Source organism: Petaurus breviceps, unplaced genomic scaffold (assembly GCF_028583685.1).
Source record: "Petaurus breviceps papuanus isolate PSGF00001 unplaced genomic scaffold, PetGlider_PUasm1.0 186, whole genome shotgun sequence".
Lineage (NCBI taxonomy): Eukaryota > Metazoa > Chordata > Mammalia > Diprotodontia > Petauridae > Petaurus > Petaurus breviceps.
In genome coordinates this window covers 32,540,990-32,561,680 of record NW_027185798.1, presented here as the reverse complement: position 1 = coordinate 32,561,680, position 20,691 = coordinate 32,540,990, and positions in this window count along the sequence as shown.

The following is a 20,691-nucleotide window of genomic DNA, read 5'->3' as shown; positions in this document are numbered from 1 at the left end:
ACTATCAACAACCACATGAAAGATAAGATTATTCCAAATCACTAATAATCATAGAAATTCAAAGGAACAACCCTGAGATTTTACCTCACACCCTTCAAAGTGGCAAAGATACCTTGAGATGAAGATAGTAAATGTTAGAGGAGCCATGGGAAGATAAGCACCCTAACACAGTGTAGATGAAACTGTGAGTTGGTTCAACCTTGCAGGAAAAATTTTGGATTATGTAAGAAAAGTCACGAAACCACTAATAATAGTATTTAATCCAGAAATCAGGGTGGAAAGATAGTGCACTAGGTAGCATGCCAGACCTGGAATTAGGAAGACTCATCTTCCTGAGTTTAAATCTGACTTCAGACACTAGCTATGTGACCTTGGGTAAGTCACTTAACCTTGTTTGCTTCAATTTCCTCATCTGTCAAATGAACTGGAGAAGGAAATAGCAAACCACTCCAGTATCTTTGCCAAGAAAACCCCAAATGGGATCACACTTAGACAAGACTGAAACAACTGAAAAATAACAATCCAGAAATCCCCTTTCTGTACATATATCCCAAGAAGATAAAAAAAAACCAGAAAATACCTATATATCATAACATTCATAAAATCACATTTTGCAATAGCAAAAAAACTGGAAACAAAATAAGTCACGTCAGCAAGCCTTTATTAAGACCTAATATATATAGCAGGCACAGCGCTGAACACGAGATACAAAGAAAGGCAAAAAATAACCTCTGCTCTGAAGGAGCTTACAATCTAACAAGGAAAATGACTGTGTACAAATAAGATATATTCAGGATAAATTAGAAACAATCCACAGAGGGAAGGTGCTTGTATTAAAGGAGATCAGGGAAGGTTTCCATAGAAGATGGAACTTTAACCAAGACGTGAAAGAAGCTAGGGAAGCTGGTTCCCAGCATGGGGGCAGCAAGTAAAAGTGCCTGTAAATGAATTAAGAGACGGAATATCTGGTGGAAGGAATAGCCAGGAGTCAGTGTCACTGAGTGAAAGAATATGTTGGCAGGATGTAAGGTGTAAGGAGACTGGAAAGGGAAGAAGGGGTCAATAGCTTAAAATATTTTGGTATACGAATGTAATGGAACACTATTGCACTGTAAGAAAAAAAAAAAAGACAAATATAAGGAATTCAGAGAAACATAGGAATGCTTATTTGAACTGATATAGGGTGAAGTAATCAGAACCAGAAGAACAATATATATTACTACAATAATGTCAATGAAAATAACAGTAAAAGACAATCATACTCTGATTAATAGGAATGCTTATTTGAACTGATATAGGGTGAAGTAATCAGAACCAGAAGAACAATATATATTACTACAATAATGTCAATGAAAATAACAGTAAAAGACAATCATACTCTGATTAATAGTAATAACCTTTGCTCTGAGGGAACAAATGATGGAACAAAGGGCCTATTGTCAATGCTGCTGTGGGTCTGCTGGCACCCCACCCCCACCCTTAAAAAAAAATACTTCGGTGCAGGAATAATTAAACTAGGCTTATAGAAATCAATACTGATGGGGCACCTAGGTGACACAGTGAATAGAGCATCAGCCCTAGAGTCAGGAGGACCTGAGTTCAAATTCGACCTCAGATACTTAACACTTAATAACTATGTGACCTTGGGCAAGTCACTTAACCCCAATTGCCCTGCCTTCCCCCTCCAGAAAAAAACAACAACAGAAATCAAGGCTAAATTAGGGGAGGGTATAAAAAAGGAGCAGAAGGCATTCTTTTAGCACCTACTATGTACCAAACCCTGTGCTATTTTTTTTTTTTTACAGATATCTCATTTGATTCTTACAATAATTCTGTAAGGTAGCGGTATTATAATCCTCATTTTACAGTTGATGAAACTGAGGCAGACAGAAATTATTTGACTTGCCCAATGTTACACACTAATATGTATCTGAGGTTGGATTTGAATGCAAATGTTCCTGATTCCTGGCCTAGCACTCTATACTTTTTTTTTTTTAAGCAATAGGGGTTAAGTAACTTGCTCAAGGTTACATGGCCAGTTATTTCTGGGTGTGGTGCTGAGTATCTGAGCCTGGATTTGATCCAGGTCATCCCAACACTGGAGCCAGTGCTCTTGCTCACTGAGCCACCTGGCCGCCCCTAAGCAATTGGGGTTAAGTAACTTGCTCAAGGTTACATGGCCAGGTGTTTCTGGGTGAGTGCTAAGTGTCTGAGCCCGGGATTCGATCTCCAGGTCTTCTCAACACTGGAGCCGGTGCTCTTACTCGCTGTGCTACCTGGCCGCCCCAGCACTCTATACTCTTAACTTTCAAATACAAGAAGCAAGAGAAGTATGAGAAGGTAAACATGAAAAAGAAATCATAAGGAACTTATTAAAGTTGAACTATTTACATTCCTACATGGAAAAATGATCATTGTAACTCAAGACTTTTCTCAGTATGAGAATAGTTGAAGGGAATATATGTGTGTGTGTATATGTGTGTGTGTGTGTGTGTGTATAGGAGGGTATATGTCTATATAAATATGTATGTGAGTGTGGGCATATGTATGTTTATGTATACAAAGACAGAGGGCATAGGATGAGTTGAATATGAAGGGATGATATCTAAAAAATAAAATTAAGAGGTGAGAGAAGAATTTATTGGGAGAAGGAGAAAGGGAGAGACAGGTTAGGGTAAATTATCTCATATAAAAGAGGCAAAAGAACACTGGTACAATGGAGGGAAAGAGCAGGAAGGTGAAAGGGAATAGGACAACCTGATTCTCATTGAATTTGGCTTAAGGAGGGAATAACATACATACTCAAATGGGTATCTTACCTTACAGGAAAATAGGGGTGTAGGGGATAAGAGGATGATAGAAGGGAGGGCAGATTGGGGGAGAGGGTAGTTAGAAGCAAAGATTTTTGAAAAGGGATAGGGTCAAAGGAGAAAATAGAATAAGTGGGGTACAGGATAGGATGGAGGGAAATATAGTTAGTCTTTCACAATATAACTACTATGGAAATGATTTGGGTAACTACGCATGTACAACCTATATTGAATTGCTTATCTTCCCAGTCGGGGTGGGTGAGAAGGGAAGAAGGGTAAAAATCTGGAACTCAAAGTTTTAACAATGAATGTTCAAAAAAATGTGGTTTTTACATGCAACAGGGAAATAAGATATACAGGTATTGGGGTATAGGCAACCTACCTTGTCCTACTAGACAGTTAGGGGGGTGATGGGGGAGGATATAAGAGAGAACAGATTGGGGGAAGGGGTATTCAGTAGGCTTGCTGCTTTGGGGTGGGGTAGGGGAAAGATGGGGAGAAAAAATTGTAACTCAAAATCAATGAATGTTGAAAACTAAATATAAATAAATAATTAATTAAAGAAAAATTCTAATGGGAGCAGAGAAAAAAGATATCTTTAGTAGACCATGGTGAAGAAAGAAGTTCAAAGAGTCAAAAGTTGGACCCAAAGAAAAATAATAGAATGACACAGAAATAAGGAAGGCACAGGATATCTTGTCCAACCATCATATATCTTCACTACTTGTCTCACTCATATCCTTTAATAAATCATATGGTTGGTATTTCAGTTCCAAGTTCAAGGCCAACAACAATCGACATAACTGGTAGGATCTGTCACAATGATTGGCTCCAAAAAAGGAGAAATAGAATCATTAGACCTCTAAGATGCCATAATACCCTATGCAGGCACCTGGTATCAAGTGGCCTGGGAACTCTGGGCTATGTGGGAGAAATTCTGCCAGTGGGATGAGGGGATGTGTCCTTTGGATCCTGATGGAATAACCAGGCTGTTAGGAACACCTGATGGGAAGAATAAAACAAAGACTCCTGATAGTTGTAGAGAAACAAGGTAAAAATAATTGACCAGCTAACAAAAAATAAAAGAAGTAGGTGGAAGCCAGAATGGGATTCTGAGACCATGGGAGAGAGGTGATCATCTAGTCATCTGGCTACAGAAGGTCGTGGAAATCGGATATTAATGGGGAAGATAGACTCTTCACTACAGTGAAGGAAAGGTCATCTTATTAGTGACAGTCAGAATTAGTGTATGTCTGAGGATGAATTTGAACTCAGGTTTTCTTAACTTCATGTCCAGCTTACATAGTTATTGGTATATTTTCTTCCTCATTAAAATGTGAAATTCTTGGGGACTGGGACCCTGTCTTCTTCTTTCTTTGTATCCAAGGACCTTAGCACAATGCCTAGCGTATAAGTTTTTAATAAGTGGTAAGTGGTACAGTAGATAGATAGCTGAATCTGGAGTCAGGAAAACTGGAGTTCAAATCCAGCCTCAGATACTAGTTGTGTGATGTTGGGCAAGGCACTTAACCCTTGTTTACCTCAGTTTCTTCAGTGGCAAAATGGAGATAATAATGGCACCTATTTCCTAGGGTTGTTGTGAGAATGAAATGAGATAATATTTGTAAAGTGTTTAATATAGAGCCCGTGCTAGTGTCTCCAATGGCTCACAATCAATTCCAAGGTTCTCTGGCCATATTCATGCCATGAGCCTGTGGGCTGGCCTATGAGCTGCTTCACTTGTATCCTTATGTAAGTAAGATTTTTCCCCTTTGAGATCCAGATGGTTTTATTTGTGAAAAGGGCAGAAACATGGACAGTACTGAGAGGACCTCTGAGAAAGCAGCCACTCAGAGAAAAGTGCTTGAGGAGAAACATAAATCATTCTGAGAAATAGGCCGTAGGGGGGACAAATGCTTACTGAAGGCACAAGTGATCACAGTGTCTTGTTTCTCAACTGCTAAGTTACACATGACTACTGTGAGGGCTTTGAGTTTAATAGCTGGGAAACTCCAATAACAACAACTTTTTAGTGAATATGGGACGCATATTGACTATTTCTAGCATGACTGACAAACAAGTTAATTTTGGCTTTCTTACCCTAAGATAGAGGAATTTATAACCAAAGAATGTATATAAAATGGTCCTCCTTTGAGGCAGGAGGACTGAGACAGATACAGACAGAGCCAAGTTAGAGACAGAAGCTGGGTCAGAGACCAAAGAAGTAGAGCAGAAGTAATTGAAGGAAAGATGCTGCTGAGAGCTGATTGGAGGAAGAAAAAATATTTTGTCCTTAACACAACTAACTGGAGGGGAAACTGTCTGCCCCACTCTTTACTGTCACCTATAACTTGAAAAGGGCTCAGTTCTCATAACTAAGCCAAGAGAGCAGAACTCATGCTTTACAGATGCCATATTAGGAAAACTGCTCATTCTAGAAGAGCACAATATTGCCTTAGAATCCATTCAAGAAACAGTCCTAGTGGAGCAGCCAGTGAAGAAGCAGCCCTACCCAGGGGTCACTTTAGGTGCAGACTGTTCCTAAAGAGGACAACAGACATCAAGACCTGCAGGCCAGAATTGTGAACTGCCTAGTCATGTGCAACCATTCATGTGCCTCCATGCTATAGTTTTGTAAGTTTGTTCCCACTCTCCCCCACAGACATGTACATTGATGGGAGAGTGAGTCCCAAGAGCATGATAGGCTGTTATTTCTGCTTTGGTTTCTATTTGGTAAAAGATTAAATTCCTGATTAAAAGTTAATGGTGTCATCTTGGTTGATTAGTTTAAATAGGAAGCACATTGTTGTTGCTTAATCATTTCATTTGTGTCTAACTCTTCATGACCCCATTTTGGGGTTTTCTTGACAAAGATACTGAGATTGTTTGCTGTTTTCCTCTCCAGCTTCTTTTACAGATGAAGAACTGAGACAAGCAGAGTTAAGTGACTTGCCCAGGGTGACACAGCTAGTAAGTGTCTGAGGCTGGATTTGAACTCAGGTCTTCCTGACTCCAGGTCTAGCACTATAGCCACTATTCCACCTAGCTGCCCCATAGGAAGCATATCAGAGTACAAGAATTATGGTTATGAATAGGAAGAGAGTGTTCCCTATTCAAGATTATCCCAAGCCCCTGAGGCTGATTTGTAGTAGCATGGCTAACCCCACTGGAAACCCTAACCTGCCTGTGTGGGTACAGGTTGAGATAAGTGAGCCAGCCCAGAGAGAGAAGACATAAGAGTTGAGGAGGCTTATCGTATTAAAACTGTGTTATATCCACACTCTGCTGTGTGGGCCATGCCCATGCTACACTTAAATAAACCATATTAGTTGTACTTCAGTTCTGAATACTCATTTTAGCAAATCACCCAGGACATATCGTCCCTGTCTTTCCCTCTCCCTCTCTTTTATATGTATATACACCTATACATACACATACACACACATATGTACTGCAAAACATTTCTACATTATCCATTTTGCATGGCAAGGCAAGAAAAAAAAAGAAAGTGAAAGAAAATATGCTTCAATCTGCACAAAGAGTTCATCAGTTTTTTCTCTGGAGGTAGATAGCATTTTTCATCATGAGTCCTTTGGCTTTGTATCATGGATCATTTTATTGATCAGAGTAAGTCTTTCAGAGTTAATTGTTGTTATAATATTGCTACTATTGTCCATAATGTGTCCTAGCTCTGCTCGCTTCATTTTGCATCAACTCAAATAAGTCTTCCCAGGTTTTTCTGAAATGATTCCCTTTGTCATTTCGTATAACAAAATAGCATTTGATTGCAATCATATATCACAACTTGTTTAGCCATTCTCCAATTGATTCAACTGAAGTCATCCCTTCAGTTTCCAATTCTTTGCCACTATAAAAAAAAGCTGCTATAAACATGTTTGTACATAGGGGTCTTTTTCTTTTTTCCTTTGATCCCTGTGGAATTCAGACATAGTTAGCAGCATTTGCTGGGTCAAAGATTATGCACAATTTTATAGCCCTTTGGGTGGAGTTCCAAATTATTCCACAGAATATTTGGACTAGTCAATAACTCACCAATAGTGTATCAGTATGGCTATTTTCCCATGTCTCCTCCAGTATTTGTCATTTTCCCTTTCTGTCATCTTAGCCAATTTAATGGTTATGAGGTCGCACCTCAGAGTGGTTTTAACTTTCATTTCTCTGTTTATAAATCATTTAGACCATTTTTATATGACTACTGATAGCTTTGATTTCTTCTTCTGAAAACTACCTGTTCACATTCCTACTCTTAATAGAGAGGTGGGCACAATGCATATGAATGTGGTATAAACTAGATTGCTGTGTTGGCAGGTTTGTATTCGTTTGAAGTGTTTGGGTGGTATGTCAGGAAATGACAGTGTTAGAAAAATAAAAGGAAGGATCACAGATGATAAAATGTACAATTTTGATTACATAAAATTAATTTTTTTGTATAAATAAAACCAATACAGTTAAAGTTAGAAGGGAAACATATACAAAAAACTTTGCAGAAAGTTTTTTTTTCTGATACAAGTCTAATGTAAAAAAAGAACTATATAAAGAATTGATTCAAGTTTATAAGAACAAGTACCATTCCCCAAAAAATAGATGGTTAAAGGCAGTTCTCAAAAGAAAAAAAAATCTAACCTATCAAACAGCCAAATGAGAAAATGCTTCAAATCACAAATGTTAAGAGAAATGGAAATTAAAGCAACTCTGAAGTTTCATCTATCAGGTTATCAAATTTGATGAAAAAAGGGAAATGACAATTTTGAGAGGTATCATAGAAAGACAGGCACACTAATGCACCATTGGTGGAGCTATGGATTAAGACAGTCATCCTGGAAAGTAACTTTGTTTACCTATTCCTCAAAAGTTACCAATCTGTGACCCAGCAATACCATTACTGGGCCTAGAGATGTGGATTAGATTGTGGAAGAGAGTGAAGTATAACAAGATTAGAAAGTTAGGAAGGGACAAGGTTGTAAAGAACTTTAAATGCCAAACAGAGAACTTTATATCTGATCTTAGCAGTAAAAGATTTTACTGGATTTTATTGAATGGGGAGATATAAAAATGGTTAGATCTATGCTTTAGGAAAATCATTTTGTCAGCTAAGTGGATGATGAATTACAGTGAGGAGAAACAGGAAGCAGGGAGACCAATCAGAAAGCTATTGTAATAGCCCAGGTGAGATGTGATGAAAACCTAAACTACAGTAGTGGCTGTGTGAGTGGGAAAAAGGGGATGTCTATAAAGAGATGTTGTGATGGTAGAAATAAGACTTGACAATGGATTGGATATGTGGAATGAGTACACATGAGGAATCCAGCATGAGACCAAAGTTACCAGACAGCGAGGGGGAGGATAGTGCATCCTCAGCAGTAATAGGGATGTTTGAAGGAAGAGGGGTTGGGGAAAGATAATGAGTTCTATTTTAGCCATGTTGAGTTTGAGATGCCTGCAGGACTTCTAGTTTAAGGTTATTCTTTGTCCTTTACTTCTAAAAGGACCGATAACATCACAGAGTGAAGTCTTGACTTGAATGTGAATTGGATTTAAGTGAGGCAGAGTCACACAAAGTCATCAGTCTCACTTTCTCTTCCAGAGTCATGAGTTCGGTGGCAAGACAAAAGTCAAGATGACTAGTGATGCCCAGGAGGCAGCGGATGACCTTGGCATCTTTGATGTCTGACCAAACTCCAAGTGTTCCACAGTGCCTGCTTCAGTTGCCTTCATGGATATTGGAACAAATTGTTCTCATTTGCCCATTCCACCAGAAGACTTCACATGCTTGGGGTAGACATTCCCTTAAATCACTAATGGGTTTGTGGTTTATCAGTTAACCTCAACCTGTCTGCCAAGGTGGTTTTACTAGGGTATGGCCACTGCTTGTGCTACAGCTTCTTTGGAGCCCCAGGTGAGAACTAGGTGAATCAGATGATCACCAAAGGTGGAAAGCAGCCCTGAAAAGGGCTCAGCAAGTCCTCATACTTTCCCTGAATAACCCATACACCCCAGTTCAAGGAATCCAAAAGTACCTGGTGAGTTATGAGCAGAACTCATGAGAGAGACTAAGGCTGAATATATAGCTCTGAGGTCATGCTTTTGCCTTTTTTTGTACCACCAGTGTTTGGCACAGTGCCTGGCATATAGTGAGCCTTTAATAAATGTTTGTTGACTTGACTTTGGAATCAACTATATAGAGATGATAATTGAACCATTGAGATCTGGTAAAATCTCCAAGTGATAGTATTAAGGTGAAAAAGAAGTCCCAGGACAGAAACTCAGGGAACATTTACATTTATTAGGTATGGCATAGATGAAGATTGAGCAAAGTAGACTAAGAAGGATTGGTCAGATAAGTAGGAGAACAACTAATAGAAAATAATGTCATGAAAACCCAGAGAGAAGATGGTATCCAGGAAGAATTATTAACTGTGTCAAAGGTTTCAGAGAGATCAAGAAGGATAGAGATTGAGAAAAGACCATTAGATTCAACAACTGGGAGAACATTGGTGACTTTGGAGAGAGAAGTTTCATTTGAAAGATAAAGTTAAAAACCCAATTACAGATAGTTTAGAAGAGATTGAGAAGAGAAGTGGAAACATTTAGTATAGATGACTATTAGAAATTTAGCTGAGAAAAGGAGATATTGGACAATAATGAGGATCATTGAATCAAGGAGAAATGAGCATATTTGTAGACAGCAGGAAAGGAACCAGTAGACAGAGAAAAATTGAAGATTAAAGAATAGAGACTACAATAGATGCAATCTGCTGGAGAAGGCAGGAAAGCATGAGATCAAGGGTGGATGAAGAAGGGTTGGTCTAGGCAAGAAGAAGGATCACCTCTTTATCCTATACAGTAGTAATGGATGATATAGAAGGAGAAGATGTCTGAGTCAGATGAGAGGGGGGAAAAGAGAGTCCTCAGCAAATAACTCTAGTTTCTTCAGTAAATTATGAGGTGAAGTCCTTCATAGAGTGACAGAGGGGTACAATGTAAGGATTGAGAGACAACATAGTTTGAAATAGCTGCTATGGAAATTGTTGAATTGAAATTGTTGAGTAATTACCTTGCTGCAACAAAGGCCCTGCTGAAGTTAACATAAATTTGTAGCAGACTCAATCACTATGGTTTTTACCATTTTTTTCCTCCAGTTCCATTCATTAGTATGTACATAGGAATAAAGCTCATTTGACAGATGAGGAAACTGAAGCAAGCAGCATTAAGTGACCTGCCCAGTGTCGCATGGCTGGTAAGTGTCTGAGGTCAAATTTGAACTCAGGAAATCTTGACTCCAGACCCAGTGCTCCATCCACTAAGCCACGTAGTCACTAACTAGATACTGGTAAAAGCACCATCTTCCCCAGGAGCATTGGAGCTCCTGTACTGTCCTTGATTGTCCAATTAATAGGGACAGATAATACACCTGCAGGGTGTATTGCTTAAGTGCAGAGAAAAATCAGTTATGGAACCCTTCACTTGTATAAAAGGGAATATTTTTGGTAAATAAGTGAAACATTATTTGGGGTACCCTGCACCTCAAATCTAAAGCTTGTGAACCCCCATTTTCATGAAATTTCAATCAATTCAGAATGAAATATGTAACATAATAAATCAAAGAGCTTTTATTTAAAACAGTGTAAAGTAAATAACAAAGATTTAAGTCAAGCAGCAACCAACTCAACACTCAGGGCATATTACTACCTCCCAAGTATTGATACAGTCTTCCTGAAGGTATTGAGGTTTAATTTTTAAGACTCTCACTTAAAAGAGAAGAAGACTACATACAAAGTAACCTTTATATACAACAGAAATACAAAGTAAGGAAATGGCAGCGTAGAGAAGTAAGTAGGCAGGAATGACTGAGGGGACTAAGGATAGTTGTTCCCTCAGTAAATAATCCTCACCCCCTGGCAAGCTGCTGAAAGTGGAGATAGGTGCAGAGAAGCAACAATGTTTACACTAACAAAGGACTGCAAATTCGCATTCATTTGGTTTCCCTCTCTCCCTTCATTCCAGGTTGGCTTTTATCTGCCTTCTTCAGGTTATGTTCTCTAGTTTAAGAGGTTTTTTATTTGACTTCATTTACTATCTTCAAGTTTACCCCCTCTCCTGCAAATCTACTTAGAGTTAGCTATTAATATCACAGTGACTGAAAAGATTTGTGATCTCCCAGAAGGAGAAACCAGTATTCCATTGTCTCACTTGCACATGAACCTCTCACTGGAAACTAGATGTACCTTTCATTTTTCCCATACTGACCAGTTTCCCTGTCCTCTATTCATGGAGCTGTAATTGATTATGCAACAAGGATTAGTGATCATTAATTCCTATTAAAAAAAGGAATAAGTAATGTAATAAATACTTATTGACTCAGAAAAGAAGGTAAACAGAAGGAAGTTCATCTGATACGCAGTGATCAGAATGAAGCACTTATGACCCTCAGAGAGAAGAAAATGATTTTTCTGCTCAGATCACTTCCGCATCATGGGAAGGAAGGGGAGAGAGACCTTGGAGGAGCTATTCAGTTAAAACAGTAATGTCTTCCCTGAATTGAGAGGTAGGGAAGATGAGTAACGACTTTAAGGAGCACTCAGCACTAAAACCATTGTCGTTATTAGCACAGCAAATACCCTATCAGCCTTATTGGCAACAATTCTGCAGCTTGTCACCGTCTTTCTGAAGGGAAAAACTAGGGGTAGGTGGACTAAACTGTCTGTGTGCTTTGCCTCTCCCCATGTGAAGCCAAGATGGAGGATACCACATGAACACTAAATCTGCTTCCTCCTTCTCTTTCTGACATCTTTCTCCTAGAATTAGCAGAGGAAAGTTCCACAATCCCCCAGTTCCAAAACAATAATACTATTGAATTCTAAGGAAGCCTCTCTCATCTCCATGGAAATTCCAATACAGGGTTACACGAAATTCTAGAAACTGAAGGTTGTGATTAAACCCAATTCTGTTTATATGCTGCTTTTCAGCATGGCATCAAGGGCTAGGAAATAGAAAAGACATTTTTAACAATTTTCCCATCAGAAAAACACTGTAGCTTCAATGTCTGGAAAAGCTATAGAAATACTGAAGCCTTGCAAAAAGCCTTATTGCTTCCTCTCAGAAACCAAAGGTGGGAAAGATCTGTTGCCTCTAATACTGGGAATGTCAGTACCAAATGAGCCAGACACAATGATGTCTCATCTCATGATGAGAACTCTGACATAAAAAAGGTGCAGTTCCCCATTTTCTTCTTCCCTCACTCCACCCATCCAATACTATCTTGTCTGCCTCTATCCTTTATCTTATTTCCTAGCCTTCTCGTGAAAATCATGTCCTCCTTTTAAACCAGGCATGCTTGAAAGCTGCTGACTCACTTACAAGCTTCTGAGAGATGTAGTGCAGAGATACCCAGAACTGCTCTGCATTATTTTAACAGAATTCTCCAGTGAGCAATAGGACAACCAGTCCTCTTTATGACAGCAAGACAAATAGGCAACTGACTTACTGTTCAAGGGTCTGTTTTATGTACACCAGCAGTATCAAAGTCAGAGCCTGAGAGTGTTACCTCAACCAGATTAAAATGTAATTGGGAAATGTTTAACAAAATGATTAAAAATGCAATGCGGCATAGATAATTTCAATTGGTGGTTTTCTAAGTCAAGATGCAGCTCATAAGGGTCTATTTCTATTTGAGTTTGATACAATTGATGTATTAGAATAGGGCTGATAGAAAAACCTGGAAAGACTTATAGGAACTGATGCTGAGTGAGGTGAGAAGAACCAGGAGAACATTGTACACCGTTGCAGCCACATTGTGTGATGACTAACTGATAGACTTAGCTCTTTTCAGCAATGCAAGGTTCTAAGACAACTCCAAAAACTCACAAGGGAAAATGCTATCTACATCCAGAGAAAGAACTATGGAGTCTGAACACAGACTGAAGTATACTATTTGCTCTCTCTCTTTTTTGTCTTTTTTCTTCTTTCTCATGGTTCATTCCATTGGTTATCATTTTTCTTTACAACATACTAATGTGAAAATATGTTTAATATGAATGTATATGTAGAGCCTATATCAGATTGCATGCTATCTTAGGGAGGGAGGAGGGAATGGAAGGGAGAAAACTTAGAACTCAAAAAATTGTGGAACTGAATGTAGAAAACTTAATTTTTTAAAAAAACAAAAAAATAAAAAAGAAGGGCTGATATACCTGTGGAAAAGTGACTCTTTACCTGGAAGATCATGAATAGTATCATCCAAAAATGGGACATAAACTCAGGACCTTAATCATACATGTGAGAAAAAAAGACTACAGAGTCTAAAAATTTCCTTGAGGAATAGGCATGTAGCTTCAGCAGTGGGAGGAGGTTAAGCAGTGGGAAATCCAGCAGAGGGAGAAGTGAGTTCTGGTCTGCCATCATCAGAATGGTAACCTACCCTGTAATGGGAATGCAGATTTGGAAGATCTTCCCTGCCCCTAGGCTAAAGTGCACCAGAAGCTTGGGGTGGGAGGCTTGTTTTTCAGTAGATACTTCTTGATTGGCCAGTGAGTCAATAAGGTTGTTACATTCTCTGAGCCAGGAGAAGGCTATATAAGCCCTGATATGTAGCTTTGTTTTGGGGGCTCACTTTGAGAAGTGTTCTGTGATTTGATCTGTATTCTGGGAAGCCGTTGTCCAGGGCCCCCCCGGCTTTGAAAAACCCAGATGTGGAAACCCAGATGTTGACTGGGTATGGATGTAATGGCTGGACAGTTTGGAAAGCTGTCTACTTGATCTGTTTCTGTCTTGATAATTCTGCCTGTATACTTTGAAGTTCGGGGTGCTGACCTTTTTCCCTGAACAAGGTAAACGATATATGTCTGACTGATTAAAGTAAGCTTGTTAACCCTTTTTGAGTTGCTTTCCTTTAACAAAGCAGATCCAAGAACCTGTGTGAGCAGCAAACCCTGAGGACGTACTTGGGGTGCTTGCTGCTACATACCCTTAGAATGAGAAGAGGTCTGTCTGTGACAATGTTCCTGACAGCTGCCATTAAGGGTAAAGGAGAATCTGTAGGGATTGCAGCATCTAGACAGTACCCAGGCCATGCAAATTGCCTCAAAGACTCAATAAGCCTCAAGGAAATAGCATTGCTGGAAGGGGAAGGGTAGAGTTGGTAACTTTTCTCCAATATTTCTGTTCTCAAGTCTCTGTTTCCCTTACACTAGCAATAATATAAAGTACTAATTACATATATTATTATTAAATTAAATTTACATTAAATATATTAATCATATAAACATTAATAATAGCATTACATTAATGTTTATATTGATAATTATTTCTTAATATTAAATAATTACTGGTGATGATACTATGACATTAATATTATATTAATGCTAATGTTACTGATTACTTCTTAATGTTAATCAAATAATTACTGGTGATAATATGAAGTTATAATGTTATAAACATTAATAACAATATTATATTAATATTACTAATTATTTCTTAATATTAATTAAATAATTACTGATGGTGGTAATAATATGAAGTATTAATCATATGAAGTATGGTCTAGTTCTCTAGACTCTGGGCTTTCATGAGCAGGTATAGTCTGGGGGAGAGCCCCCTCAAAATCTCATAGCTCTTGGGTTTGTATTGCCCCTACACAAAGTTTACTTGTGGAAGTTCCTGAACATAGCTTATGTCTAGCTCTCTATAGATGTGGATAAATTCCCATCGATTCCATTGATTATATTCCCATACAAGCTCTAACAGTAACAAAGAATTTATTGAATATAGGAAAGTCTTTATTCCACCTAACAGGAAATGCACAGTTACCAAAATTCCCTCCCTTCCCCAAGTCTTCCAGCCTAATAGCATTCCCCTATTTTGCATTCCTCAGAAGGTGACCAAACTTTGGGTTGTCAGTGGGGAAGCTTCCCTACATTCCAGTGACTCCCACTCTCCTGCAGAGTCCCACAATGATCCCCTGGACTCAGTGCCACCCTATAGTTTGAAGTCCCCTCCAAAGGGTAACATATTACCTAACCCTAACCCTACTTCTTTTTCTAAAATGTGATAGCTTTCTTTGCCAATCAATACCCTTTATGACTTTTATATTACTATAGCCCAGCTCATGACTCAAGGTGTCAATGATGTAGGAATTTCTGTCTACGAAAGTAACTTTAAGTGGTGGACCAAACCCTTGTGTAGAATGTAATACATTTATTACTAATCATACACTGAAACCAACATTACAAACCCCATTTCTCTCATGTAAGAAATATGCATATTAAACATAGTATGTTAGAATTCTATTTGCATGCATATGGAGAGTTAATAATATTTTTTGAAGTGTATGATTTCCTTTACAATTTTTGCAGAAAGAAAACAAAAAATCTTACTATGCAAGCTTTATTAGTATCCCCACCCTCACTCTAAGATAATGTTAGTTTATCTAAGGTTATTCTCAGGATAATCATTAGCACCTACACTGAACAAGCAGTCAACCTGAGATAATAGCTTATCTCCTAAGGTCACAAAATATGTGTCATCCTGAGAAACTGTCCAGTATAAGCCTTTCATTAATATAATAGTTATTTGTACCTAAGTCCCATGAGGGTATTAAAAGTGAACCAAAGATAAGCTGACCAAAAGACCAACCATCAGTTCAAAAAGGCTGTCCACCAGGCAAGCCCTGCATAATTTTGTTGATCTGGATTCCTAAAATGTTCAAGGCAAAATCAAAATGAGATTTTCCTGATAACCATATCCGAAGTAAAGCTTTTTCTCTACATATGAGAGTAATACAGATTCAAATCACATTGCAGCTGAAAATGTGTCTTCTTGCACATTTATTTCTGTCTGCCATCTACAGACAAAGGAGCTGATATAGCTCCCATGGGTAAAGGAAAACCTACAAGAAATAATAGCTCATCAGAGACCTAAGAGGTACATTGGAGGTAGCCACATAGTACACTGATTCCTCAAATTGGGACCCAGCCAGCTGCACTATATCCTTTAATACACTCCACTTAGATCCATAATCTATGTGCTGGGCTCTTCTTTGGCTTTTTAGTGGCATATTGATAACATTTACCATGTATCCATCTATTTAGAGAGCATTTACTGAGAAATTGGAGAATGAGCAGGAGAGACGGTCACCTCCCCAGCCTCTAAAAATTACCCCCCTCAAACTCAGGATAGCAGGCTAAATTCCAAGATTATGATGTCTAGGAAATCTCTGTTTTAATTGGGAGGCTAGGGTTCAGAAACAACATTGTACAGAAACTCTTCCCTCCTACATTCCTAAGGTTAAGATTCAGGAGGGGAATCAATGTGCCTTCAGATAGCTGGGATTCAGGAACTCCTGTTGATTATCACCTCTCTAAGCTAAGAGCACACTACATTAAGCCACTCAGTACAGTTATGTGATAGCCTCTGACTCTGTGAGGCAGCCTGTGAGGCAGGTGGTAGGACCGGGATTTGGCAAAGGATAAGTAACAATATGGTAAGGGATTTGAATTGATGACAGTGTAGAGTGGAGCTGGTTAAGTATAGGAGTTTTGGGGAAGGGAAAAATTGAAGTCAGAGCAGGGATGATGACCTGAGAAAGGACAGAGAGACAGAGATGAAGTCCTATGAAGGTGAATAATATGCTTCAAAAGGATGAAACATAAAAATGGGATATGATAAAAGACCATGGTCATATAAAGTAGAGGTCTCAAAATCATGGTGGCAAAATTCCTGAATGCCTTGAAACCAGATTAAAATGTAATTGGGAAATGTTTAACAAAATAAATAAAAATACAACATAGACAATGTTAGTTTGTGATTTTCTAAGTCAATATGCAACCCACAGGGATCCCAAAGTTTATGAGTGATGAAGTAGAATACTCATGGGTAGTAGTGAGATCCAGGATGTGATAATTAAATATTCATTTGTTGTCCTCAATTGAGAGGAAAACAAATTTCAAATCCTATTAGTTATGTCACCCTGCAACAAAAACAAATATATATTAAACAATTCACCACCACACAAAAGGACTGCTCAGCCTGGGGAAGGGTCGGGGCTGGAGCACCCATTCTCTCTTTTACCCATTAAGGGCCCTTCTCCTGGCTTTGGTCATATACCCGGGTTCAATTCAATCCTGGGGGGAAATGGCCTCTAAAGAGAGAGACTGACTCTTTTTCTAGAACTCTCCATTTCTTATGTCCTGGGGGAAATCATTTAAAGGTTAGATTTGGCTCAACTCCAGAATCTTCCCCAAAAGAGAATAGAAACGCACTAAAGGAGCAATGTAAATCCAGCATAGAACAGCTACTTATTTCTTCTACACAAAAGACAGCACAAAAGACTCCTAAGCATACATTGACAAAGACTTAAACAAGCAACAGTAACTTATAGCTACTTCTATATTCTCCTGAGTAGTTGATACATAAAAACATGAAGCATTGTATAAGACTGCTGAATCGTCATTTCACATTAACCTTGGCTCTGTACTGGGACCCTCAAGGTACACAGCCTCTGTCAAGTGTCTACAGTCATTTTTTTCTCTTCCAAGCAGTGGTACATGAGCTGTAGGGGCCTACCTCCTATAGTTGTTCTTGCTGTTTGTCCTTCATCTCGAAGAGGACCATGACATCAGGGAGGTGATGCCATGACTTGAAAGTAAATTGGATTTAAGTGAGGACCCTGTGCAAAGCCACCAGCTTCACTTTCTCCTCTGGATTCTTCTGGGTCCAGTGGCAAAATACAGATCAGGACGACTGGAGATGGTAGTGCAGCCCATACCATAACTAAGTGAACATGCATGTGTCACTTAACCTAACTGGGCCTCATTTCCCTCCTCTGTAAAATATATAATCTTTTGTGTCCAAAGAAGATAGAGAACATTTACATAGCACTTTAAGGTTTGAAAAGCATCTTATATACATTATCTCAAGATAACTTGCAAAGGCATGTTATCTTAAGTTCTCTGGAAGAAAGAAAGATACTGGAGATATTGAAACAATTGTTATGATTTTTCTCTATGTTGCCATTTGTTACTATCTGAAATAAGATTAGGTTTCTTGCAAATAAGTTTCTAGCAAACATGGGTCTGTTGTAAAGCCCACTGCCTTCTATTTCCTTTAGGGAAACAGACATATCCATTGTCTTCTAAGACAAAATAAGAAAATCTTTAAAATTAAAGTTTATGGTTATTGGAAGGGAGTGGTTACTTGTCATGTTAGTACATCTCGGTGGGTCCAAATGAACAGCTGTGAGAGAAGAGATTAGGGTGGAGAGAAGATGGCAGCCACAAAATAGAATGAGATGGGCATCCCCAAAGACAGGACAAAGTCATATGGTCACAAAATCCCAGAATCAGAGAGCTATAATAGACCTTGGTGGCCATCTACTCCAACACACAGAGGAAAGGAATCCTTACTTTAATATCTCCAAGAAGTGGTCTTCCAACCTCTGCTTAAAGACCTCCAAAGAGGAAGAATCCACCATCTTCTTTTTAAAAATTTATTTATTTTTAATTTTCAACATTTACTTCTATAATATTTTGAGTTCTAAATGTTCTCATCCTCCCCCCACTATGAAGGCATGCAATCTGATATAGGCAGACATAGGCATGTACAATCATATTAAACACATTTCGATATTAGTAATGTTGTAAAGAAGAATTAGAACCAAAGGGGAAAACCATGAGAAAGAAGAAACAAAAAAAAAAAGAGAGAGAAAATAGTACGCACTCAGACTCTATAGTTCTTTCTCTGGATGTAGATAGCGTTTTTAAGCATGAGTCTTTTGGATTTGTCTTAGATCCTTGAATTGCTGAGATGAGCTAAGTCTATCAAAGTTGGTCATCACATAATGTTACTGTTACTGTGTACAATGTTCTCCTAGTTCTGCTCACTTCACTCAGCATCAGTTAATGTAAGTCCAGGTTTTTCTGAAGTCCACCTACTCATCATTTCCTATGGAATAATAGTATTCCGTTACATTCATATACCACAACTTGTCCAGTTATTCCCCAGGTGATGGGCATCTCCTAAATTTCCAATTCTTGACCACCACAAAAAGAGCTGCTATAAATATTTTTGTATACATAGATCCTTTTCTCATTTTTATGTTCTCTTTGTCACCATCTTCTTTAGGCAGTCAATTCCACTTTTGGACAACTGTAATGCTTAGCAAGTTTTTCTTTTCATCAAGCCTAAATTGGTCTCTTAGCAACGTAATACACATTGCTCCTGGTTCTGCTGTGTGAGTTGGAATAGAACAAATCTGATCCTTTCTCCTAATGACAGACTTTCAAATACTTGAAGACAATTCTCACAGCACCAAGTCTTCTCTTGTCCAAGCTAAATATGTCCATTTACAATGGATCATCATATCACATGAACTCAAGGCCCTTTAAAACTATTTAAACTGTTCTCTTCTGGACCCTCTCCAGTTTGTTAAAACATGGTTCCTAGAATTGAACCCTTTCATCCAAATACATTCTGATAAGGGCAGAGTACACTGGAATTGTTCCCTCCCTATTCTTAGAGGACTCCTTTAATGCAGCCCAAGATCACATCTTTTTTTATTGCCACATTATATTACTGATTCAAAAGTTGTTTTCACCTTTTTTTTTGTATGGCATATTGCAAGTGCTTATAAATGCTTACTGATTGACTGTTGATTGCAATTCGCTCAAATCTTTACTTTGTAACAATGGAAGATTAAATGGGGAGAATTGGTGGGAGGGGGTTGTAGGAGAAATTATTTTAATATTTTAAAGGTATAAATAAAAGTTACTAATGGGAGGGAGGACAATAGGTTAGTTAATAAACATTTATTAAGTGCCTACTGTGCTAAGGTACAAACTATTCTTTCCTCCAAAACGAGAGGTGCACTCTCCCACAAATACAGTTATGGGGAGGGGTATAAAGAGAAAGTACAATGTTAGTAAGGCCACTCATCAGATTAGCTAAGATAACAGAAAAGGAAAATGACAAATGCTGGAGGGGGTATGGAAAAACAGGTACATCAGTGCATTGTTGGTGGAGCTGGTTGGTGAACTGGTCCAACCATTCTGGAGAACAATTTGGAACTCTACCCAAAGGGCAATGAAACTGTGCAAACCCTTTGACCCAGCAATACTGCTACTAGGTTTGAATCATGAAGAGATCAAAGAAAAAGGAAAAGAACCCATATGTACAAAAATATTTATAGCAGCTCTTTTTTGTGATGACAAAGAATTGGAAAAGGAGGGGATGCCCATCAATTGAGGAATGGCTGAACAGTGTAAGATATATGATTGCTACCAAATACTATTGTGCTATAAGAAATGACAAAGGTGAGGGTTTCAGAGAAACCTGGGAAGACTTAGATGAACTTAAGCAAATGAAGTGAGCAGAACTAGGAAAACATTGTACACAGTAATTACAATATTGTAACAACAATCAACTATGAAAGACTTAGCCACTTTGATCAATACAATGATCCACAATAAATCCAAAGGGCTCATGATGAAAAATGCTATCCATTCTGAAGTGGGAACTAATGAACACTGAGTCCAGACTGAAATATATTTTCTTTCACTTTTTAAAATTTTTTCTTGCTTTTCTTTTTAAAATATAGCTAATGTTGAAACATATTTTTGCATGACTTCATACCGTGTTTCCCTGATAATAAGACACTGTCTTATTATTTTTGGGGGACAGAAAAACACCAGAGGGCTTATTTTCAGGGGAGGGCTTATTTTAATGAACATTGACAGCAATTTTAATAAACAGGTAAATGTGAACAAAAAAATGTACCTTTATTCAAGAAGCAAATCACTGGGGAAGAACAGGATGACGCGCTCACTGCTGCAGCTCTGATTGGATGCAGCTCGGCAGCGTGCGTTTCACG